The 25,164-nt window shown below is 55.8% G+C and overlaps 10 non-coding genes across 10 annotated transcripts; all 10 read right to left on the bottom strand.

Annotated features, from left to right (window-relative positions):
- Window positions 1-973: 973 nt before the first annotated feature.
- Window positions 974-1,065, bottom strand: LOC132504872 (small nucleolar RNA SNORD116). Its single transcript, XR_009535139.1, has one exon. It is a non-coding gene; the product is annotated as a small nucleolar RNA SNORD116 (small nucleolar RNA).
- Window positions 1,066-3,474: 2,409 nt separating this feature from the next.
- Window positions 3,475-3,566, bottom strand: LOC132505427 (small nucleolar RNA SNORD116). Its single transcript, XR_009535405.1, has one exon. It is a non-coding gene; the product is annotated as a small nucleolar RNA SNORD116 (small nucleolar RNA).
- A 2,467-nt stretch (window positions 3,567-6,033) lies between these two features.
- On the bottom strand, window positions 6,034-6,125 carry LOC132504868 (small nucleolar RNA SNORD116). The gene has a single exon (XR_009535138.1). It is a non-coding gene; the product is annotated as a small nucleolar RNA SNORD116 (small nucleolar RNA).
- A 2,409-nt stretch (window positions 6,126-8,534) lies between these two features.
- On the bottom strand, window positions 8,535-8,626 carry LOC132505424 (small nucleolar RNA SNORD116). The gene has a single exon (XR_009535404.1). It is a non-coding gene; the product is annotated as a small nucleolar RNA SNORD116 (small nucleolar RNA).
- A 2,467-nt stretch (window positions 8,627-11,093) lies between these two features.
- LOC132504865 (small nucleolar RNA SNORD116) lies at window positions 11,094-11,185 on the bottom strand. Its single transcript, XR_009535137.1, has one exon. It is a non-coding gene; the product is annotated as a small nucleolar RNA SNORD116 (small nucleolar RNA).
- A 2,409-nt stretch (window positions 11,186-13,594) lies between these two features.
- Window positions 13,595-13,686, bottom strand: LOC132505421 (small nucleolar RNA SNORD116). Its single transcript, XR_009535403.1, has one exon. It is a non-coding gene; the product is annotated as a small nucleolar RNA SNORD116 (small nucleolar RNA).
- A 2,467-nt stretch (window positions 13,687-16,153) lies between these two features.
- On the bottom strand, window positions 16,154-16,245 carry LOC132504861 (small nucleolar RNA SNORD116). Its single transcript, XR_009535133.1, has one exon. It is a non-coding gene; the product is annotated as a small nucleolar RNA SNORD116 (small nucleolar RNA).
- A 2,409-nt stretch (window positions 16,246-18,654) lies between these two features.
- LOC132505417 (small nucleolar RNA SNORD116) lies at window positions 18,655-18,746 on the bottom strand. Its single transcript, XR_009535402.1, has one exon. It is a non-coding gene; the product is annotated as a small nucleolar RNA SNORD116 (small nucleolar RNA).
- A 2,467-nt stretch (window positions 18,747-21,213) lies between these two features.
- LOC132504855 (small nucleolar RNA SNORD116) lies at window positions 21,214-21,305 on the bottom strand. Its single transcript, XR_009535132.1, has one exon. It is a non-coding gene; the product is annotated as a small nucleolar RNA SNORD116 (small nucleolar RNA).
- A 2,409-nt stretch (window positions 21,306-23,714) lies between these two features.
- On the bottom strand, window positions 23,715-23,806 carry LOC132505414 (small nucleolar RNA SNORD116). Its single transcript, XR_009535401.1, has one exon. It is a non-coding gene; the product is annotated as a small nucleolar RNA SNORD116 (small nucleolar RNA).
- Between the last annotated feature and the right edge of the window lie 1,358 nt (window positions 23,807-25,164).

The raw sequence follows: 25,164 nt of genomic DNA, 5'->3' as shown, positions 1-25,164 counted from the left end.
CACCCTCACACCTTCAACACAGGGGAAACGTGGACAGACAGGGACAAAACACCCCATGACCTCCAAATCAGCCCCCATGAGAAGACACCATACTGTGCCACAAAGGCAACCATTCACTAGCATAGGGACCCGCCATGAAGTAAATCGACCAAGGAGGGGAAAAAGGCGGGACAGTCCACAGAAGTTCTCCCGTGTTCCCTCTCTACACGTGCCTCCAAATGCTCCTGAGGGGACATCAAAAGTCTTCCTGGAAGCCTATGGCCTCTGTCAATCTGTCCACCCACAAGTAAACATGTGGGCTTAGCCAGCCATTTCATGTGTCTTTATCGGTAGCCTTGCCCTTCCCTCTCCACCGGGATCCCAACGTGTCATGGAAAGATGCCAGAGCCACCCCTCACCAAAGAAGCTTGCTGTGACTTATCTTGACTAAGGCATTTTCTAGCCTGTTCACACAGCACACACAAGCCGGAAACAACCCGAGGAGGAGCCATCAGCTTGGCCAACCGCCCGGGGACAATGGCCCATTGGATTTCTCCCCTCATCATGAGAAACCGAAACTGCATCTGGTCTCCCAAGCAGAACATCACAAAGAGCCAGCCCTAGGCCAGGAATCCTGCTCTGACCCTGACCATAGACTTCTCTTTCCGTGAGGGCACAAGGCAACGAGTAGCCGGTGGCGGCGGCCTGTAGAACTCAAATGCAGTCGATAGGACCACCAATGGTTCACGCTTCCTTTCCTAGCCGCACGCTCGTCCGTGGCAGGGGACAGAAGTCCTGGCTCGACCAAGGAACCCAGAGACGGCACGCTGTCCCTAGCCTTCCCACCTGCATTGGCATCCCAGGCTCCTTTCCCAATGGCTCTTCTCCCCATGAGACGGCCACAACCCTCCACTTGAACAACGTGGCTGTACACACACACGGCAGCAAACGCAACCTCAACCTCTCCCTACTTTCCTTTTGGGAGCCACGTGCTGGACCTCAGTTCCGATGAGGAGACGGTAGGGTTTTCTCACTCATTTTGTTCAGATTTCCAAGGAATGCATCTGTGGGGGTCATCATCGATCCAAGCACATGCTCAAACGCCGGACATGCAAAGTTGCAGATTCCACCAAGGGACGGCCAGTGAGCTGAATCATGTCAGCATACAGAAGCGGCCAGATCTGAGCCATGGGGCAGGAAATGCAGCCAGTTCTCAGGTCATCGAAGCTCATGTTCCCCAGGAAAAAGACAGAAGATGAGGCTGTAGCACCGGTTTTCAGTTCCCGTGGCCAAACCTCTAGGTTTTAGCAAAGAAGTGCCACTTACCGCAACAAGGTTTAAACCAGGATCCTCATGGAATGTGCGCCAACACCCCTGCGAGACTCCTCCTCCTCCCTTCACCAGGTATTATGGATTATACGGATGGCCCCGGGCTGCTCTGCTGCTGGGATTCCGTCCCTGGCAGTCCACCTGGCTCGGGCTGAGTGAACACACGCGTGCTTGAGGATGGTGCACGGGCGCACCGAGGGAAAGGGCGATACCATCTAGTGATGCGTGCTCTATATCCCCTCAACATTTCATTTGCTGCCCATCGTGCCTGGGCGTCCACACGTAAATGTGAAAGCAACGTGGCGTAGACGCCTTCACAGCGTGCCGCCATCAGGACGAAGAGCCCCGCCGTCCAACAACACCCTGGTCTCGGGCCCTGCAATTCCTCTCCTGAGCACTCTCCCCTCCATCACAGCTAAAGGATGTCTTCCGGAAACCCTGAGACACGCTCAGGGCAACTGTGCCTCCTCAGACTAAGAGCCAGTGACCTTTGGGGAACACACCAACTCTAAGCACATATGGCTCCACACAGTGGACGCGCCCGGAAGATCAAGAGATCTTCCACAAGGGAAGGGCACACGGCCGAATATGACGGCCTCCACCAAAAGCGGCTCATAGGGACCCACGACAAAGGGCACGTGAGGAACACCTGCACTAATCAAGGCAGACTCACCAGCAGGCATACTTCCTGGCCTGCTGTTAGGACAGACGACCTACCCTTGTCGTACACACAAAGGTAATGGCATGGGAACCATTACGATGCCCAACGTGGCGGGGCAAACTCTTGCGGCAATTGGGTCTCTTGCAGTGCTGCCTGCCACTTTCGCACTCTGGGTCCGTCAGTGACGTGACCTCGGTGAAACCGTGAGGCCCAGGTCCTCTAGAAGCAACGTGTTACCTACAGCCGCGCAACAAGAGAACCCGGCCAACAGCCTAGACACCTGAACCGGTATGACTTCTCTGGACTGTGGCCAGGCACGCCGTACACCACAGTCTCAAAGCACCAGCGGGTGGCAGGAGAAAAGATCCCCGCACCACACATCCTCTCGGGCCCGGAAACCTGTAGCCTTTCCTTGGCAGCCGACTCCCTTTCCGCGTGGTTTTGCCCAAAGACCTCCGGGAAGGTCTGCAATCCTCAGGGACTGCTAGGTGGGCTGGGTGTAGTACCGATGCAGGGCTGTACTGAGGAACACCTTCACATCTTCAACACAGGGAGAACGTGGACAGACAGGGACAAAACACCCCACGGCCTCCAAATCAGCCCCCATGAGAAGACACCATCCTGTGCCACGAAGGCAACCATTCCCTGGCACAGGGACCCGCCATGAAGTAAATTGACCAAGGAGGGGAAACAAGCGAGACACGCCACAGATGTGCTCCCGTGTTCCCTCTCTACACTTGCCTCCAAATGTCCCTGAGGGAATACCAAAAGTGTTCCCGGAAGCCTATGACCACCATCGATCTATCCACCCACCAGTAAACCTGTGGGATTAGCCAGCCATCTCTCGTGTCTGCTTCATTCGCCTTGCCCTCCTCTCTCCACCGGGATCCCAACGTGTCAGGGAAAGATGCCAGAGCCACCCCTCACCAAGGAAGCTTGCTGTGACTTATCTTCACTAAGGCATTTTCTAGCCCTTTCACACAGCACACACAAGCCAGACACAACCCGAGGGGGAGCCCTCAGCTTGGCCAACCTCCCGGTGACAATGGCCCATTGGATTTCTCCCCTTATCAGGAGAAACCTAAACTGCATCTGGTCTCCCAAGCAGAACACGGCAAAGAAGCCTGCCCTAGGCCAGGAATCCTGCTCTCACCCTGAGCCTACAGACTTCCGTTTCTTTGCGGGCACAAGGCAACGAGTAGCCGGTGGCGGAGGCCTGTAGAACTCAAGGGCAGGCGACCGGACCACCAAGGGCTCACGCTTCCTCTCCTACCCGAATGCTGAACCGTGGCAGGGGACAGCAGTCCCGGCTCGACCAAGGAACCCACAGACGGCACGCTCTCCCTAGCCTTCCCACCTGGATTGGCATCCCAGGGTCCTTTCCCAATGCCTCTTCTCCCCATCAGACGGCCACAAGCCTCAACTTAAACAGCGTGGCTGTGGACACCCACGGGAGCAAATGCAACGCGAACCTCTCCCTACTTTCCTTTTGGGAGCCACGTGTTGGACCTCAGTTCCAAGGAGGAGACGGCAGGGATTTCTCACTCATTTTGTTCAGATTTCCAAGGAATGCATTTGTGGAAGTCATCGTCGAGCCAAGCACATGCTCAAACGCTGGACATGCAAACTTGCAGATTCCACCACGGTACGGACAGCGAGCTGAATCATGTCAGCATACGGAAGTGAACAAAGCAAAGCCATCGGGGAAGGAAATGCAGCCAGTTCTCAGGGCATCGAAGCTCGGGTTCCCATGGAAATGGCCAGAAGGTGAGGGTGTAGCCCCGTTGCACATGTTCCCTTGGTCAAACCTCTAGGTTTTAGGAAAGAGGTGCTACTTACCGCAACAAGGGTTAAACCAGGATCCTCATGGAATGCGGGCCAACACCCCTGTGAGACTCCTCCTCCTCACTTCACCGGGTGTCAGGGATTATACAGATGGTCCCAGGTTGATCTGCTGCTGGAATTCCTTTCCTGGCATTCCACCTGGCTCGGGGTGAGAGAACACATGCGTTCTTTAGGAGGGTGCACGGGTGCACCGAGCGAAAGGGCGATATCCCTCAGTGATGCGTGCTCTGTCTCCCCTCGACATTTAATTTGCTGCAGATCTTGCCTGTGGGTCCGCAGGGAAACGTGAAAGCAACATAGAGCTGACGCCTTCAGAGGGTGCGGCCATCAGGACACAGAGCACCGCTGTCCAAAATCCCCCTGGTCTCGGGCACTGCAATTCCACTCCTGAGTGCTCTCCCATCCACCACAGCAGAAGGATGTCTTCCTAAACCCCTGAGACACCCTCTGGGCAACTGTGGCCCCTCAGACTAAGAGCCGGTGCCATCTAGGGGAACACGCCCGCCCTTGGCACATATTCTTCCACACAAGTGCCACGCTCTTACGGGGAAGAGATCTTCCACAAGGGAAGGGGCCTTGGCCGAATATGACGGCCTTCGTCAAAAGCAGCTCGAAGGGAACCGTGACAAAGGGCACGTGAGGAACACCTGGACTGATCAAGCGAGACTCACCAGTAGGCACACTTCCTGAGCTGCTGCCAAGACAGATGACCTACCCTTGGTTCACACACAGAGGTAATGACATGGGAAACATTCTGAAGCCCAACGTGGTGGGGAAACCCTTGCAACCAAATGGCATGGGAGCCATTCCAATGCCCATTGTGGCGGAGAACACCATTGCCCCAATGGGGTCAACTGCGGTGGTACCTGGCACATTCACACTCCGGGCCCGTCAGTGACGTGACCTCGGAGAAACAGTGAGGCCCAGGTCTTTTAGAAGCAATGTGTGACCCACAGCCATGCAATTAAGAGAACCCAGCCAACAGCCGAGACACCTGAACCGCTATGACTCGTCTGGCTTGTGGTCAGGCACACCGGATACCACAGTCTGGATGCACCAGCGCGTGGCAGTAAAAATGACCCCCGCACCACACACCCTCACCCGCCTTAAAATCTATAGCCTTTCCTTGGCAGCCGACTCCCTTTTTTCCGCATGGTTGTGCCCAGTGACCTCCGGGAAGATCTGCAAACCTCAGGGAACGCTATGTGGGCCAGGTTTAGTAAAGATGTTGGGCTGGACTCAGGAACACCCTCACACCTCCAACACAGGGGGAACGTGGACAGACAGGGACAAAACACCCCACGACCTCCAAATCAGCCCCCATGACAAGACACCATACTGTGCCACAAACGCAACCATTCACTAGCATAGGGACCCGCCATGAAGTAAATCGACCAAGGAGGGGAAAAAGGCGGGACAGTCCACAGAAGTTCTCCCGTGTTCCCTCTCTACACGTGCCTCCAAATGCTCCTGAGGGGACATCAAAAGTCTTCCTGGAAGCCTATGGCCTGTGTCAATCTGTCCACCCACAAGTAAACATGTGGGCTTAGCCAGCCATTTCATGTGTCTTTATCGGTAGCCTTGCCCTTCCCTCTCCACCGGGATCCCAACGTGTCATGGAAAGATGCCAGAGCCACCCCTCACCAAAGAAGCTTGCTGTGACTTATCTTGACTAAGGCATTTTCTAGCCTGTTCACACAGCACACACAAGCCGGAAACAACCCGAGGAGGAGCCATCAGCTTGGCCAACCGCCCGGGGACAATGGCCCATTGGATTTCTCCCCTCATCATGAGAAACCGAAACTGCATCTGGTCTCCCAAGCAGAACATCACAAAGAGCCAGCCCTAGGCCAGGAATCCTGCTCTGACCCTGACCATAGACTTCTCTTTCCGTGAGGGCACAAGGCAACGAGTAGCCGGTGGCGGCGGCCTGTAGAACTCAAATGCAGTCGATAGGACCACCAATGGTTCACGCTTCCTTTCCTAGCCGCACGCTCGTCCGTGGCAGGGGACAGAAGTCCTGGCTCGACCAAGGAACCCAGAGACGGCACGCTGTCCCTAGCCTTCCCACCTGCATTGGCATCCCAGGCTCCTTTCCCAATGGCTCTTCTCCCCATGAGACGGCCACAACCCTCCACTTGAACAACGTGGCTGTACACACACACGGCAGCAAACGCAACCTCAACCTCTCCCTACTTTCCTTTTGGGAGCCACGTGCTGGACCTCAGTTCCGATGAGGAGACGGTAGGGTTTTCTCACTCATTTTGTTCAGATTTCCAAGGAATGCATCTGTGGGGGTCATCATCGATCCAAGCACATGCTCAAACGCCGGACATGCAAAGTTGCAGATTCCACCAAGGGACGGCCAGTGAGCTGAATCATGTCAGCATACAGAAGCGGCCAGATCTGAGCCATGGGGCAGGAAATGCAGCCAGTTCTCAGGTCATCGAAGCTCATGTTCCCCAGGAAAAAGACAGAAGATGAGGCTGTAGCACCGGTTTTCAGTTCCCGTGGCCAAACCTCTAGGTTTTAGCAAAGAAGTGCCACTTACCGCAACAAGGTTTAAACCAGGATCCTCATGGAATGTGCGCCAACACCCCTGCGAGACTCCTCCTCCTCCCTTCACCAGGTATTATGGATTATACGGATGGCCCCGGGCTGCTCTGCTGCTGGGATTCCGTCCCTGGCAGTCCACCTGGCTCGGGCTGAGTGAACACACGCGTGCTTGAGGATGCTGCACGGGCGCACCGAGGGAAAGGGCGATACCATCTAGTGATGCGTGCTCTATATCCCCTCAACATTTCATTTGCTGCCCATCGTGCCTGGGCGTCCGCACGTAAATGTGAAAGCAACGTGGCGTAGACGCCTTCACAGCGTGCCGCCATCAGGACGAAGCGCCCCGCCGTCCAACAACACCCTGGTCTCGGGCCCTGCAATTCCTCTCCTGAGCACTCTCCCCTCCATCACAGCTAAAAGATGTCTTCCGGAAACCCTGAGACACGCTCAGGGCAACTGTGCCTCCTCAGACTAAGAGCCAGTGACCTTTGGGGAACACACCAACTCTAAGCACATATGGCTCCACACAGTGGACGCGCCCGGAAGATCAAGAGATCTTCCACAAGGGAAGGGCACACGGCCGAATATGACGGCCTCCATCAAAAGCGGCTCATAGGGACCCACGACAAAGGGCACGTGAGGAACACCTGCACTAATCAAGGCAGACTCACCAGCAGGCATACTTCCTGGCCTGCTGTTAGGACAGACGACCTACCCTTGTCGTACACACAAAGGTAATGGCATGGGAACCATTACGATGCCCAACGTGGCGGGGCAAACTGTTGCGGCAATTGGGTCTCTTGCAGTGCTGCCTGCCACTTTCGCACTCTGGGTCCGTCAGTGACGTGACCTCGGTGAAACCGTGAGGCCCAGGTCCTCTAGAAGCAACGTGTTACCTACAGCCGCGCAACAAGAGAACCCGGCCAACAGCCTAGACACCTGAACCGGTATGACTTCTCTGGACTGTGGCCAGGCACGCCGTACACCACAGTCTCAAAGCACCAGCGGGTGGCAGGAGAAAAGATCCCCGCACCACACATCCTCTCGGGCCCGGAAACCTGTAGCCTTTCCTTGGCAGCCGACTCCCTTTCCGCGTGGTTTTGCCCAAAGACCTCCAGGAAGGTCTGCAATCCTCAGGGACTGCTAGGTGGGCTGGGTGTAGTACCGATGCAGGGCTGTACTGAGGAACACCTTCACATCTTCAACACAGGGAGAACGTGGACAGACAGGGACAAAACACCCCACGGCCTCCAAATCAGCCCCCATGAGAAGACACCATCCTGTGCCACGAAGGCAACCATTCCCTGGCACAGGGACCCGCCATGAAGTAAATTGACCAAGGAGGGGAAACAAGCGAGACACGCCACAGATGTGCTCCCGTGTTCCCTCTCTACACTTGCCTCCAAATGTCCCTGAGGGAATACCAAAAGTGTTCCCGGAAGCCTATGACCACCATCGATCTATCCACCCACCAGTAAACCTGTGGGATTAGCCAGCCATCTCTCGTGTCTGCTTCATTCGCCTTGCCCTCCTCTCTCCACCGGGATCCCAACGTGTCAGGGAAAGATGCCAGAGCCACCCCTCACCAAGGAAGCTTGCTGTGACTTATCTTCACTAAGGCATTTTCTAGCCCTTTCACACAGCACACACAAGCCAGACACAACCCGAGGGGGAGCCCTCAGCTTGGCCAACCTCCCGGTGACAATGGCCCATTGGATTTCTCCCCTTATCAGGAGAAACCTAAACTGCATCTGGTCTCCCAAGCAGAACACGGCAAAGAAGCCTGCCCTAGGCCAGGAATCCTGCTCTCACCCTGAGCCTACAGACTTCCGTTTCTTTGCGGGCACAAGGCAACGAGTAGCCGGTGGCGGAGGCCTGTAGAACTCAAGGGCAGGCGACCGGACCACCAAGGGCTCACGCTTCCTCTCCTACCCGAATGCTGAACCGTGGCAGGGGACAGCAGTCCCGGCTCGACCAAGGAACCCACAGACGGCACGCTCTCCCTAGCCTTCCCACCTGGATTGGCATCCCAGGGTCCTTTCCCAATGCCTCTTCTCCCCATCAGACGGCCACAAGCCTCAACTTAAACAGCGTGGCTGTGGACACCCACGGGAGCAAATGCAACGCGAACCTCTCCCTACTTTCCTTTTGGGAGCCACGTGTTGGACCTCAGTTCCAAGGAGGAGACGGCAGGGATTTCTCACTCATTTTGTTCAGATTTCCAAGGAATGCATTTGTGGAAGTCATCGTCGAGCCAAGCACATGCTCAAACGCTGGACATGCAAACTTGCAGATTCCACCACGGTACGGACAGCGAGCTGAATCATGTCAGCATACGGAAGTGAACAAAGCAAAGCCATCGGGGAAGGAAATGCAGCCAGTTCTCAGGGCATCGAAGCTCGGGTTCCCATGGAAATGGCCAGAAGGTGAGGGTGTAGCCCCGTTGCACATGTTCCCTTGGTCAAACCTCTAGGTTTTAGGAAAGAGGTGCTACTTACCGCAACAAGGGTTAAACCAGGATCCTCATGGAATGCGGGCCAACACCCCTGTGAGACTCCTCCTCCTCACTTCACCGGGTGTCAGGGATTATACAGATGGTCCCAGGTTGATCTGCTGCTGGAATTCCTTTCCTGGCATTCCACCTGGCTCGGGGTGAGAGAACACATGCGTTCTTTAGGAGGGTGCACGGGTGCACCGAGCGAAAGGGCGATATCCCTCAGTGATGCGTGCTCTGTCTCCCCTCGACATTTAATTTGCTGCAGATCTTGCCTGTGGGTCCGCAGGGAAACGTGAAAGCAACATAGAGCTGACGCCTTCAGAGGGTGCGGCCATCAGGACACAGAGCACCGCTGTCCAAAATCCCCCTGGTCTCGGGCACTGCAATTCCACTCCTGAGTGCTCTCCCATCCACCACAGCAGAAGGATGTCTTCCTAAACCCCTGAGACACCCTCTGGGCAACTGTGGCCCCTCAGACTAAGAGCCGGTGCCATCTAGGGGAACACGCCCGCCCTTGGCACATATTCTTCCACACAAGTGCCACGCTCTTACGGGGAAGAGATCTTCCACAAGGGAAGGGGCCTTGGCCGAATATGACGGCCTTCGTCAAAAGCAGCTCGAAGGGAACCGTGACAAAGGGCACGTGAGGAACACCTGGACTGATCAAGCGAGACTCACCAGTAGGCACACTTCCTGAGCTGCTGCCAAGACAGATGACCTACCCTTGGTTCACACACAGAGGTAATGACATGGGAAACATTCTGAAGCCCAACGTGGTGGGGAAACCCTTGCAACCAAATGGCATGGGAGCCATTCCAATGCCCATTGTGGCGGAGAACACCATTGCCCCAATGGGGTCAACTGCGGTGGTACCTGGCACATTCACACTCCGGGCCCGTCAGTGACGTGACCTCGGAGAAACAGTGAGGCCCAGGTCTTTTAGAAGCAATGTGTGACCCACAGCCATGCAATTAAGAGAACCCAGCCAACAGCCGAGACACCTGAACCGCTATGACTCGTCTGGCTTGTGGTCAGGCACACCGGATACCACAGTCTGGATGCACCAGCGCGTGGCAGTAAAAATGACCCCCGCACCACACACCCTCACCCGCCTTAAAATCTATAGCCTTTCCTTGGCAGCCGACTCCCTTTTTTCCGCATGGTTGTGCCCAGTGACCTCCGGGAAGATCTGCAAACCTCAGGGAACGCTATGTGGGCCAGGTTTAGTAAAGATGTTGGGCTGGACTCAGGAACACCCTCACACCTCCAACACAGGGGGAACGTGGACAGACAGGGACAAAACACCCCACGACCTCCAAATCAGCCCCCATGACAAGACACCATACTGTGCCACAAACGCAACCATTCACTAGCATAGGGACCCGCCATGAAGTAAATCGACCAAGGAGGGGAAAAAGGCGGGACAGTCCACAGAAGTTCTCCCGTGTTCCCTCTCTACACGTGCCTCCAAATGCTCCTGAGGGGATATCAAAAGTCTTCCTGGAAGCCTATGGCCTGTGTCAATCTGTCCACCCACAAGTAAACATGTGGGCTTAGCCAGCCATTTCATGTGTCTTTATCGGTAGCCTTGCCCTTCCCTCTCCACCGGGATCCCAACGTGTCATGGAAAGATGCCAGAGCCACCCCTCACCAAAGAAGCTTGCTGTGACTTATCTTGACTAAGGCATTTTCTAGCCTGTTCACACAGCACACACAAGCCGGAAACAACCCGAGGAGGAGCCATCAGCTTGGCCAACCGCCCGGGGACAATGGCCCATTGGATTTCTCCCCTCATCATGAGAAACCGAAACTGCATCTGGTCTCCCAAGCAGAACATCACAAAGAGCCAGCCCTAGGCCAGGAATCCTGCTCTGACCCTGACCATAGACTTCTCTTTCCGTGAGGGCACAAGGCAACGAGTAGCCGGTGGCGGCGGCCTGTAGAACTCAAATGCAGTCGATAGGACCACCAATGGTTCACGCTTCCTTTCCTAGCCGCACGCTCGTCCGTGGCAGGGGACAGAAGTCCTGGCTCGACCAAGGAACCCAGAGACGGCACGCTGTCCCTAGCCTTCCCACCTGCATTGGCATCCCAGGCTCCTTTCCCAATGGCTCTTCTCCCCATGAGACGGCCACAACCCTCCACTTGAACAACGTGGCTGTACACACACACGGCAGCAAACGCAACCTCAACCTCTCCCTACTTTCCTTTTGGGAGCCACGTGCTGGACCTCAGTTCCGATGAGGAGACGGTAGGGTTTTCTCACTCATTTTGTTCAGATTTCCAAGGAATGCATCTGTGGGGGTCATCATCGATCCAAGCACATGCTCAAACGCCGGACATGCAAAGTTGCAGATTCCACCAAGGGACGGCCAGTGAGCTGAATCATGTCAGCATACAGAAGCGGCCAGATCTGAGCCATGGGGCAGGAAATGCAGCCAGTTCTCAGGTCATCGAAGCTCATGTTCCCCAGGAAAAAGACAGAAGATGAGGCTGTAGCACCGGTTTTCAGTTCCCGTGGCCAAACCTCTAGGTTTTAGCAAAGAAGTGCCACTTACCGCAACAAGGTTTAAACCAGGATCCTCATGGAATGTGCGCCAACACCCCTGCGAGACTCCTCCTCCTCCCTTCACCAGGTATTATGGATTATACGGATGGCCCCGGGCTGCTCTGCTGCTGGGATTCCGTCCCTGGCAGTCCACCTGGCTCGGGCTGAGTGAACACACGCGTGCTTGAGGATGCTGCACGGGCGCACCGAGGGAAAGGGCGATACCATCTAGTGATGCGTGCTCTATATCCCCTCAACATTTCATTTGCTGCCCATCGTGCCTGGGCGTCCGCACGTAAATGTGAAAGCAACGTGGCGTAGACGCCTTCACAGCGTGCCGCCATCAGGACGAAGCGCCCCGCCGTCCAACAACACCCTGGTCTCGGGCCCTGCAATTCCTCTCCTGAGCACTCTCCCCTCCATCACAGCTAAAAGATGTCTTCCGGAAACCCTGAGACACGCTCAGGGCAACTGTGCCTCCTCAGACTAAGAGCCAGTGACCTTTGGGGAACACACCAACTCTAAGCACATATGGCTCCACACAGTGGACGCGCCCGGAAGATCAAGAGATCTTCCACAAGGGAAGGGCACACGGCCGAATATGACGGCCTCCATCAAAAGCGGCTCATAGGGACCCACGACAAAGGGCACGTGAGGAACACCTGCACTAATCAAGGCAGACTCACCAGCAGGCATACTTCCTGGCCTGCTGTTAGGACAGACGACCTACCCTTGTCGTACACACAAAGGTAATGGCATGGGAACCATTACGATGCCCAACGTGGCGGGGCAAACTCTTGCGGCAATTGGGTCTCTTGCAGTGCTGCCTGCCACTTTCGCACTCTGGGTCCGTCAGTGACGTGACCTCGGTGAAACCGTGAGGCCCAGGTCCTCTAGAAGCAACGTGTTACCTACAGCCGCGCAACAAGAGAACCCGGCCAACAGCCTAGACACCTGAACCGGTATGACTTCTCTGGACTGTGGCCAGGCACGCCGTACACCACAGTCTCAAAGCACCAGCGGGTGGCAGGAGAAAAGATCCCCGCACCACACATCCTCTCGGGCCCGGAAACCTGTAGCCTTTCCTTGGCAGCCGACTCCCTTTCCGCGTGGTTTTGCCCAAAGACCTCCGGGAAGGTCTGCAATCCTCAGGGACTGCTAGGTGGGCTGGGTGTAGTACCGATGCAGGGCTGTACTGAGGAACACCTTCACATCTTCAACACAGGGAGAACGTGGACAGACAGGGACAAAACACCCCACGGCCTCCAAATCAGCCCCCATGAGAAGACACCATCCTGTGCCACGAAGGCAACCATTCCCTGGCACAGGGACCCGCCATGAAGTAAATTGACCAAGGAGGGGAAACAAGCGAGACACGCCACAGATGTGCTCCCGTGTTCCCTCTCTACACTTGCCTCCAAATGTCCCTGAGGGAATACCAAAAGTGTTCCCGGAAGCCTATGACCACCATCGATCTATCCACCCACCAGTAAACCTGTGGGATTAGCCAGCCATCTCTCGTGTCTGCTTCATTCGCCTTGCCCTCCTCTCTCCACCGGGATCCCAACGTGTCAGGGAAAGATGCCAGAGCCACCCCTCACCAAGGAAGCTTGCTGTGACTTATCTTCACTAAGGCATTTTCTAGCCCTTTCACACAGCACACACAAGCCAGACACAACCCGAGGGGGAGCCCTCAGCTTGGCCAACCTCCCGGTGACAATGGCCCATTGGATTTCTCCCCTTATCAGGAGAAACCTAAACTGCATCTGGTCTCCCAAGCAGAACACGGCAAAGAAGCCTGCCCTAGGCCAGGAATCCTGCTCTCACCCTGAGCCTACAGACTTCCGTTTCTTTGCGGGCACAAGGCAACGAGTAGCCGGTGGCGGAGGCCTGTAGAACTCAAGGGCAGGCGACCGGACCACCAAGGGCTCACGCTTCCTCTCCTACCCGAATGCTGAACCGTGGCAGGGGACAGCAGTCCCGGCTCGACCAAGGAACCCACAGACGGCACGCTCTCCCTAGCCTTCCCACCTGGATTGGCATCCCAGGGTCCTTTCCCAATGCCTCTTCTCCCCATCAGACGGCCACAAGCCTCAACTTAAACAGCGTGGCTGTGGACACCCACGGGAGCAAATGCAACGCGAACCTCTCCCTACTTTCCTTTTGGGAGCCACGTGTTGGACCTCAGTTCCAAGGAGGAGACGGCAGGGATTTCTCACTCATTTTGTTCAGATTTCCAAGGAATGCATTTGTGGAAGTCATCGTCGAGCCAAGCACACGCTCAAACGCTGGACATGCAAACTTGCAGATTCCACCACGGTACGGACAGCGAGCTGAATCACGTCAGCATACGGAAGTGAACAAAGCAAAGCCACTGGGGAAGGAAATGCAGCCAGTTCTCAGGGCATCGAAGCTCGGGTTCCCATGGAAAAGGCCAGAAGGTGAGGGTGTAGCCCCGTTGCACATGTTCCCTTGGTCAAACCTCTAGGTTTTAGGAAAGAGGTGCTACTTACCGCAACAAGGGTTAAACCAGGATCCTCATGGAATGCGGGCCAACACCCCTGTGAGACTCCTCCTCCTCACTTCACCGGGTGTCAGGGATTATACAGATGGTCCCAGGTTGATCTGCTGCTGGAATTCCTTTCCTGGCATTCCACCTGGCTCGGGGTGAGAGAACACATGCGTTCTTTAGGAGGGTGCACGGGTGCACCGAGCGAAAGGGCGATATCCCTCAGTGATGCGTGCTCTGTCTCCCCTCGACATTTAATTTGCTGCAGATCTTGCCTGTGGGTCCGCAGGGAAACGTGAAAGCAACATAGAGCTGACGCCTTCAGAGGGTGCGGCCATCAGGACACAGAGCACCGCTGTCCAAAATCCCCCTGGTCTCGGGCACTGCAATTCCACTCCTGAGTGCTCTCCCATCCACCACAGCAGAAGGATGTCTTCCTAAACCCCTGAGACACCCTCTGGGCAACTGTGGCCCCTCAGACTAAGAGCCGGTGCCATCTAGGGGAACACGCCCGCCCTTGGCACATATTCTTCCACACAAGTGCCACGCTCTTACGGGGAAGAGATCTTCCACAAGGGAAGGGGCCTTGGCCGAATATGACGGCCTTCGTCAAAAGCAGCTCGAAGGGAACCGTGACAAAGGGCACGTGAGGAACACCTGGACTGATCAAGCGAGACTCACCAGTAGGCACACTTCCTGAGCTGCTGCCAAGACAGATGACCTACCCTTGGTTCACACACAGAGGTAATGACATGGGAAACATTCTGAAGCCCAACGTGGTGGGGAAACCCTTGCAACCAAATGGCATGGGAGTCATTCCAATGCCCATTGTGGCGGAGAACACCATTGCCCCAATGGGGTCAACTGCGGTGGTACCTGGCACATTCACACTCCGGGCCCGTCAGTGACGTGACCTCGGAGAAACAGTGAGGCCCAGGTCTTCTAGAAGCAATGTGTGACCCACAGCCATGCAATTAAGAGAACCCAGCCAACAGCCGAGACACCTGAACCGCTATGACTCGTCTGGCCTGTGGCCAGGCACACCGGATACCACAGTCTGGATGCACCAGCGCGTGGCAGTAAAAATGACCCCCGCACCACACACCCTCACCCGCCTTTAAATCTATAGCCTTTCCTTGGCAGCCGACTCCCTTTTTTCCGCATGGTTGTGCCCAGTGACCTCCGGGAAGATCTGCAAACCTCAGGGAACGCTATGTGGGCCAGGTTTAGTAAAGATGTTGGGCTGGACTCAGGAACACCCTCACACCTCCAACACAGGGGGAACGTGGACAGACAGGGACAAAACACCCCACGACCTCCAAATCAGCCCCCATGACAAGACACCATACTGTGCCACAAAGGCAACCATTCACTAGCATAGGGACCCGCCATGAAGTAAATCGACCAAGGAGGGGAAAAAGGCAGGACAGTCCACAGCAGTTCTCCCGTGTTCCCTCTCTACACGTGCCTCCAAATGCTCCTGAGGGGACATCAAAAGTCTTCCTGGAAGCCTATGGCCTGTGTCAATCTGTCCACCCACAAGTAAACATGTGGGCTTAGCCAGCCATTTCATGTGTCTTTATCGGTAGCCTTGCCCTTCCCTCTCCACCGGGATCCCAACGTGTCATGGAAAGATGCCAGAGCCACCCCTCACCAAAGAAGCTTGCTGTGACTTATCTTGACTAAGGCATTTTCTAGCCTGTTCACACAGCACACACAAGCCGGAAACAACCCGAGGAGGAGCCATCAGCTTGGCCAACCGCCCGGGGACAATGGCCCATTGGATTTCTCCCCTCATCATGAGAAACCGAAACTGCATCTGGTCTCCCAAGCAGAACATCACAAAGAGCCAGCCCTAGGCCAGGAATCCTGCTCTGACCCTGACCATAGACTTCTCTTTCCGTGAGGGCACAAGGCAACGAGTAGCCGGTGGCGGCGGCCTGTAGAACTCAAATGCAGTCGATAGGACCACCAATGGTTCACGCTTCCTTTCCTAGCCGCACGCTCGTCCGTGGCAGGGGACAGAAGTCCTGGCTCGACCAAGGAACCCAGAGACGGCACGCTGTCCCTAGCCTTCCCACCTGCATTGGCATCCCAGGCTCCTTTCCCAATGGCTCTTCTCCCCATGAGACGGCCACAACCCTCCACTTGAACAACGTGGCTGTACACACACACGGCAGCAAACGCAACCTCAACCTCTCCCTACTTTCCTTTTGGGAGCCACGTGCTGGACCTCAGTTCCGATGAGGAGACGGTAGGGTTTTCTCACTCATTTTGTTCAGATTTCCAAGGAATGCATCTGTGGGGGTCATCATCGATCCAAGCACATGCTCAAACGCCGGACATGCAAAGTTGCAGATTCCACCAAGGGACGGCCAGTGAGCTGAATCATGTCAGCATACAGAAGCGGCCAGATCTGAGCCATGGGGCAGGAAATGCAGCCAGTTCTCAGGTCATCGAAGCTCATGTTCCCCAGGAAAAAGACAGAAGATGAGGCTGTAGCACCGGTTTTCAGTTCCCGTGGCCAAACCTCTAGGTTTTAGCAAAGAAGTGCCACTTACCGCAACAAGGTTTAAACCAGGATCCTCATGGAATGTGCGCCAACACCCCTGCGAGACTCCTCCTCCTCCCTTCACCAGGTATTATGGATTATACGGATGGCCCCGGGCTGCTCTGCTGCTGGGATTCCGTCCCTGGCAGTCCACCTGGCTCGGGCTGAGTGAACACACGCGTGCTTGAGGATGCTGCACGGGCGCACCGAGGGAAAGGGCGATACCATCTAGTCATGCGTGCTCTATATCCCCTCAACATTTCATTTGCTGCCCATCGTGCCTGGGTGTCCGCACGTAAATGTGAAAGCAACGTGGCGTAGACGCCTTCACAGCGTGCCGCCATCAGGACGAAGAGCCCCGCCGTCCAACAACACCCTGGTCTCGGGCCCTGCAATTCCTCTCCTGAGCACTCTCCCCTCCATCACAGCTAAAGGATGTCTTCCGGAAACCCTGAGACACGCTCAGGGCAAATGTGCCTCCTCAGACTAAGAGCCAGTGACCTTTGGGGAACACACCAACTCTAAGCACATATGGCTCCACACAGTGGACGCGCCCGGAAGATCAAGAGATCTTCCACAAGGGAAGGGCACACGGCCGAATATGACGGCCTCCACCAAAAGCGGCTCATAGGGACCCACGACAAAGGGCACGTGAGGAACACCTGGACTAATCAAGGCAGACTCACCAGCAGGCATACTTCCTGGCCTGCTGTTAGGACAGACGACCTACCCTTGTCGTACACACAAAGGTAATGGCATGGGAACCATTACGATGCCCAACGTGGCGGGGCAAACTGTTGCAGCAATTGGGTCTCTTGCAGTGCTGCCTGCCACTTTCGCACTCTGGGTCCGCCAGTGACGTGACCTCGGTGAAACCGTGAGGCCCAGGTCCTCTAGAAGCAACGTGTTACCTACAGCCGCGCAACAAGAGAACCCGGCCAACAGCCTAGACACCTGAACCGGTATGACTTCTCTGGACTGTGGCCAGGCACGCCGTACACCACAGTCTCAAAGCACCAGCGGGTGGCAGGAGAAAAGATCCCCGCACCACACATCCTCTCGGGCCCGGAAACCTGTAGCCTTTCCTTGGCAGCCGACTCCCTTTCCGCGTGGTTTTGCCCAAAGACCTCCGGGAAGGTCTGCAATCCTCAGGGACTGCTAGGTGGGCTGGGTGTAGTACCGATGCAGGGCTGTACTGAGGAACACCTTCACATCTTCAACACAGGGAGAACGTGGACAGACAGGGACAAAACACCCCACGGCCTCCAAATCAGCCCCCATGAGAAGACACCATCCTGTGCCACGAAGGCAACCATTCCCTGGCACAGGGACCCGCCATGAAGTAAATTGACCAAGGAGGGGAAACAAGCGAGACACGCCACAGATGTGCTCCCGTGTTCCCTCTCTACACTTGCCTCCAAATGTCCCTGAGGGAATACCAAAAGTGTTCCCGGAAGCCTATGACCACCATCGATCTATCCACCCACCAGTAAACCTGTGGGATTAGCCAGCCATCTCTCGTGTCTGCTTCATTCGCCTTGCCCTCCTCTCTCCACCGGGATCCCAACGTGTCAGGGAAAGATGCCAGAGCCACCCCTCACCAAGGAAGCTTGCTGTGACTTATCTTCACTAAGGCATTTTCTAGCCCTTTCACACAGCACACACAAGCCAGACACAACCCGAGGGGGAGCCCTCAGCTTGGCCAACCTCCCGGTGACAATGGCCCATTGGATTTCTCCCCTTATCAGGAGAAACCTAAACTGCATCTGGTCTCCCAAGCAGAACACGGCAAAGAAGCCTGCCCTAGGCCAGGAATCCTGCTCTCACCCTGAGCCTACAGACTTCCGTTTCTTTGCGGGCACAAGGCAACGAGTAGCCGGTGGCGGAGGCCTGTAGAACTCAAGGGCAGGCGACCGGACCACCAAGGGCTCACGCTTCCTCTCCTACCCGAATGCTGAACCGTGGCAGGGGACAGCAGTCCCGGCTCGACCAAGGAACCCACAGACGGCACGCTCTCCCTAGCCTTCCCACCTGGATTGGCATCCCAGGGTCCTTTCCCAATGCCTCTTCTCCCCATCAGACGGCCACAAGCCTCAACTTAAACAGCGTGGCTGTGGACACCCACGGGAGCAAATGCAACGCGAACCTCTCCCTACTTTCCTTTTGGGAGCCACGTGTTGGACCTCAGTTCCAAGGAGGAGACGGCAGGGATTTCTCACTCATTTTGTTCAGATTTCCAAGGAATGCATTTGTGGAAGTCATCGTCGAGCCAAGCACACGCTCAAACGCTGGACATGCAAACTTGCAGATTCCACCACGGTACGGACAGCGAGCTGAATCACGTCAGCATACGGAAGTGAACAAAGCAAAGCCACTGGGGAAGGAAATGCAGCCAGTTCTCAGGGCATCGAAGCTCGGGTTCCCATGGAAAAGGCCAGAAGGTGAGGGTGTAGCCCCGTTGCACATGTTCCCTTGGTCAAACCTCTAGGTTTGAGGAAAGAGGTGCTACTTACCGCAACAAGGGTTAAACCAGGATCCTCATGGAATGCGGGCCAACACCCCTGTGAGACTCCTCCTCCTCACTTCACCGGGTGTCAGGGATTATACAGATGGTCCCAGGTTGACCTGCTGCTGGAATTCCTTTCCTGGCATTCCACCTGGCTCGGGGTGAGAGAACACATGCGTTCTTTAGGAGGGTGCACGGGTGCACCGAGCGAAAGGGCGATATCCCTCAGTGATGCGTGCTCTGTCTCCCCTCGACATTTAATTTGCTGCAGATCTTGCCTGTGGGTCCGCAGGGAAACGTGAAAGCAACATAGAGCTGACGCCTTCAGAGGGTGCGGCCATCAGGACACAGAGCACCGCTGTCCAAAATCCCCCTGGTCTCGGGCACTGCAATTCCACTCCTGAGTGCTCTCCCATCCACCACAGCAGAAGGATGTCTTCCTAAACCCCTGAGACACCCTCTGGGCAACTGTGGCCCCTCAGACTAAGAGCCGGTGCCATCTAGGGGAACACGCCCGCCCTTGGCACATATTCTTCCACACAAGTGCCACGCTCTTACGGGGAAGAGATCTTCCACAAGGGAAGGGGCCTTGGCCGAATATGACGGCCTTCGTCAAAAGCAGCTCGAAGGGAACCGTGACAAAGGGCACGTGAGGAACACCTGGACTGATCAAGCGAGACTCACCAGTAGGCACACTTCCTGAGCTGCTGCCAAGACAGATGACCTACCCTTGGTTCACACACAGAGGTAATGACATGGGAAACATTCTGAAGCCCAACGTGGTGGGGAAACCCTTGCAACCAAATGGCATGGGAGCCATTCCAATGCCCATTGTGGCGGAGAACACCATTGCCCCAATGGGGTCAACTGCGGTGGTACCTGGCACATTCACACTCCGGGCCCGTCAGTGACGTGACCTCGGAGAAACAGTGAGGCCCAGGTCTTCTAGAAGCAATGTGTGACCCACAGCCATGCAATTAAGAGAACCCAGCCAACAGCCGAGACACCTGAACCGCTATGACTCGTCTGGCCTGTGGCCAGGCACACCGGATACCACAGTCTGGATGCACCAGCGCGTGGCAGTAAAAATGACCCCCGCACCACACACCCTCACCCGCCTTTAAATCTATAGCCTTTCCTTGGCAGCCGACTCCCTTTTTTCCGCATGGTTGTGCCCAGTGACCTCCGGGAAGATCTGCAAACCTCAGGGAACGCTATGTGGGCCAGGTTTAGTAAAGATGTTGGGCTGGACTCAGGAACACCCTCACACCTCCAACACAGGGGGAACGTGGACAGACAGGGACAAAACACCCCACGACCTCCAAATCAGCCCCCATGACAAGACACCATACTGTGCCACAAACGCAACCATTCACTAGCATAGGGACCCGCCATGAAGTAAATCGACCAAGGAGGGGAAAAAGGCGGGACAGTCCACAGAAGTTCTCCCGTGTTCCCTCTCTACACGTGCCTCCAAATGCTCCTGAGGGGACATCAAAAGTCTTCCTGGAAGCCTATGGCCTGTGTCAATCTGTCCACCCACAAGTAAACATGTGGGCTTAGCCAGCCATTTCATGTGTCTTTATCGGTAGCCTTGCCCTTCCCTCTCCACCGGGATCCCAACGTGTCATGGAAAGATGCCAGAGCCACCCCTCACCAAAGAAGCTTGCTGTGACTTATCTTGACTAAGGCATTTTCTAGCCTGTTCACACAGCACACACAAGCCGGAAACAACCCGAGGAGGAGCCATCAGCTTGGCCAACCGCCCGGGGACAATGGCCCATTGGATTTCTCCCCTCATCATGAGAAACCGAAACTGCATCTGGTCTCCCAAGCAGAACATCACAAAGAGCCAGCCCTAGGCCAGGAATCCTGCTCTGACCCTGACCATAGACTTCTCTTTCCGTGAGGGCACAAGGCAACGAGTAGCCGGTGGCGGCGGCCTGTAGAACTCAAATGCAGTCGATAGGACCACCAATGGTTCACGCTTCCTTTCCTAGCCGCACGCTCGTCCGTGGCAGGGGACAGAAGTCCTGGCTCGACCAAGGAACCCAGAGACGGCACGCTGTCCCTAGCCTTCCCACCTGCATTGGCATCCCAGGCTCCTTTCCCAATGGCTCTTCTCCCCATGAGACGGCCACAACCCTCCACTTGAACAACGTGGCTGTACACACACACGGCAGCAAACGCAACCTCAACCTCTCCCTACTTTCCTTTTGGGAGCCACGTGCTGGACCTCAGTTCCGATGAGGAGACGGTAGGGTTTTCTCACTCATTTTGTTCAGATTTCCAAGGAATGCATCTGTGGGGGTCATCATCGATCCAAGCACATGCTCAAACGCCGGACATGCAAAGTTGCAGATTCCACCAAGGGACGGCCAGTGAGCTGAATCATGTCAGCATACAGAAGCGGCCAGATCTGAGCCATGGGGCAGGAAATGCAGCCAGTTCTCAGGTCATCGAAGCTCATGTTCCCCAGGAAAAAGACAGAAGATGAGGCTGTAGCACCGGTTTTCAGTTCCCGTGGCCAAACCTCTAGGTTTTAGCAAAGAAGTGCCACTTACCGCAACAAGGTTTAAACCAGGATCCTCATGGAATGTGCGCCAACACCCCTGCGAGACTCCTCCTCCTCCCTTCACCAGGTATTATGGATTATACGGATGGCCCCGGGCTGCTCTGCTGCTGGGATTCCGTCCCTGGCAGTCCACCTGGCTCGGGCTGAGTGAACACACGCGTGCTTGAGGATGCTGCACGGGCGCACCGAGGGAAAGGGCGATACCATCTAGTGATGCGTGCTCTATATCCCCTCAACATTTCATTTGCTGCCCATCGTGCCTGGGCGTCCGCACGTAAATGTGAAAGCAACGTGGCGTAGACGCCTTCACAGCGTGCCGCCATCAGGACGAAGCGCCCCGCCGTCCAACAACACCCTGGTCTCGGGCCCTGCAATTCCTCTCCTGAGCACTCTCCCCTCCATCACAGCTAAAAGATGTCTTCCGGAAACCCTGAGACACGCTCAGGGCAACTGTGCCTCCTCAGACTAAGAGCCAGTGACCTTTGGGGAACACACCAACTCTAAGCACATATGGCTCCACACAGTGGACGCGCCCGGAAGATCAAGAGATCTTCCACAAGGGAAGGGCACACGGCCGAATATGACGGCCTCCATCAAAAGCGGCTCATAGGGACCCACGACAAAGGGCACGTGAGGAACACCTGCACTAATCAAGGCAGACTCACCAGCAGGCATACTTCCTGGCCTGCTGTTAGGACAGACGACCTACCCTTGTCGTACACACAAAGGTAATGGCATGGGAACCATTACGATGCCCAACGTGGCGGGGCAAACTGTTGCGGCAATTGGGTCTCTTGCAGTGCTGCCTGCCACTTTCGCACTCTGGGTCCGTCAGTGACGTGACCTCGGTGAAACCGTGAGGCCCAGGTCCTCTAGAAGCAACGTGTTACCTACAGCCGCGCAACAAGAGAACCCGGCCAACAGCCTAGACACCTGAACCGGTATGACTTCTCTGGACTGTGGCCAGGCACGCCGTACACCACAGTCTCAAAGCACCAGCGGGTGGCAGGAGAAAAGATCCCCGCACCACACATCCTCTCGGGCCCGGAAACCTGTAGCCTTTCCTTGGCAGCCGACTCCCTTTCCGCGTGGTTTTGCCCAAAGACCTCCAGGAAGGTCTGCAATCCTCAGGGACTGCTAGGTGGGCTGGGTGTAGTACCGATGCAGGGCTGTACTGAGGAACACCTTCACATCTTCAACACAGGGAGAACGTGGACAGACAGGGACAAAACACCCCACGGCCTCCAAATCAGCCCCCATGAGAAGACACCATCCTGTGCCACGAAGGCAACCATTCCCTGGCACAGGGACCCGCCATGAAGTAAATTGACCAAGGAGGGGAAACAAGCGAGACACGCCACAGATGTGCTCCCGTGTTCCCTCTCTACACTTGCCTCCAAATGTCCCTGAGGGAATACCAAAAGTGTTCCCGGAAGCCTATGACCACCATCGATCTATCCACCCACCAGTAAACCTGTGGGATTAGCCAGCCATCTCTCGTGTCTGCTTCATTCGCCTTGCCCTCCTCTCTCCACCGGGATCCCAACGTGTCAGGGAAAGATGCCAGAGCCACCCCTCACCAAGGAAGCTTGCTGTGACTTATCTTCACTAAGGCATTTTCTAGCCCTTTCACACAGCACACACAAGCCAGACACAACCCGAGGGGGAGCCCTCAGCTTGGCCAACCTCCCGGTGACAATGGCCCATTGGATTTCTCCCCTTATCAGGAGAAACCTAAACTGCATCTGGTCTCCCAAGCAGAACACGGCAAAGAAGCCTGCCCTAGGCCAGGAATCCTGCTCTCACCCTGAGCCTACAGACTTCCGTTTCTTTGCGGGCACAAGGCAACGAGTAGCCGGTGGCGGAGGCCTGTAGAACTCAAGGGCAGGCGACCGGACCACCAAGGGCTCACGCTTCCTCTCCTACCCGAATGCTGAACCGTGGCAGGGGACAGCAGTCCCGGCTCGACCAAGGAACCCACAGACGGCACGCTCTCCCTAGCCTTCCCACCTGGATTGGCATCCCAGGGTCCTTTCCCAATGCCTCTTCTCCCCATCAGACGGCCACAAGCCTCAACTTAAACAGCGTGGCTGTGGACACCCACGGGAGCAAATGCAACGCGAACCTCTCCCTACTTTCCTTTTGGGAGCCACGTGTTGGACCTCAGTTCCAAGGAGGAGACGGCAGGGATTTCTCACTCATTTTGTTCAGATTTCCAAGGAATGCATTTGTGGAAGTCATCGTCGAGCCAAGCACATGCTCAAACGCTGGACATGCAAACTTGCAGATTCCACCACGGTACGGACAGCGAGCTGAATCATGTCAGCATACGGAAGTGAACAAAGCAAAGCCATCGGGGAAGGAAATGCAGCCAGTTCTCAGGGCATCGAAGCTCGGGTTCCCATGGAAATGGCCAGAAGGTGAGGGTGTAGCCCCGTTGCACATGTTCCCTTGGTCAAACCTCTAGGTTTTAGGAAAGAGGTGCTACTTACCGCAACAAGGGTTAAACCAGGATCCTCATGGAATGCGGGCCAACACCCCTGTGAGACTCCTCCTCCTCACTTCACCGGGTGTCAGGGATTATACAGATGGTCCCAGGTTGATCTGCTGCTGGAATTCCTTTCCTGGCATTCCACCTGGCTCGGGGTGAGAGAACACATGCGTTCTTTAGGAGGGTGCACGGGTGCACCGAGCGAAAGGGCGATATCCCTCAGTGATGCGTGCTCTGTCTCCCCTCGACATTTAATTTGCTGCAGATCTTGCCTGTGGGTCCGCAGGGAAACGTGAAAGCAACATAGAGCTGACGCCTTCAGAGGGTGCGGCCATCAGGACACAGAGCACCGCTGTCCAAAATCCCCCTGGTCTCGGGCACTGCAATTCCACTCCTGAGTGCTCTCCCATCCACCACAGCAGAAGGATGTCTTCCTAAACCCCTGAGACACCCTCTGGGCAACTGTGGCCCCTCAGACTAAGAGCCGGTGCCATCTAGGGGAACACGCCCGCCCTTGGCACATATTCTTCCACACAAGTGCCACGCTCTTACGGGGAAGAGATCTTCCACAAGGGAAGGGGCCTTGGCCGAATATGACGGCCTTCGTCAAAAGCAGCTCGAAGGGAACCGTGACAAAGGGCACGTGAGGAACACCTGGACTGATCAAGCGAGACTCACCAGTAGGCACACTTCCTGAGCTGCTGCCAAGACAGATGACCTACCCTTGGTTCACACACAGAGGTAATGACATGGGAAACATTCTGAAGCCCAACGTGGTGGGGAAACCCTTGCAACCAAATGGCATGGGAGCCATTCCAATGCCCATTGTGGCGGAGAACACCATTGCCCCAATGGGGTCAACTGCGGTGGTACCTGGCACATTCACACTCCGGGCCCGTCAGTGACGTGACCTCGGAGAAACAGTGAGGCCCAGGTCTTTTAGAAGCAATGTGTGACCCACAGCCATGCAATTAAGAGAACCCAGCCAACAGCCGAGACACCTGAACCGCTATGACTCGTCTGGCTTGTGGTCAGGCACACCGGATACCACAGTCTGGATGCACCAGCGCGTGGCAGTAAAAATGACCCCCGCACCACACACCCTCACCCGCCTTAA

This window comes from Lagenorhynchus albirostris, chromosome 1 (genome assembly GCF_949774975.1).
Source record: "Lagenorhynchus albirostris chromosome 1, mLagAlb1.1, whole genome shotgun sequence".
Taxonomy (NCBI): Eukaryota; Metazoa; Chordata; class Mammalia; order Artiodactyla; family Delphinidae; genus Lagenorhynchus; species Lagenorhynchus albirostris.
This window is presented reverse-complemented; position numbering and strand designations above follow the sequence as displayed.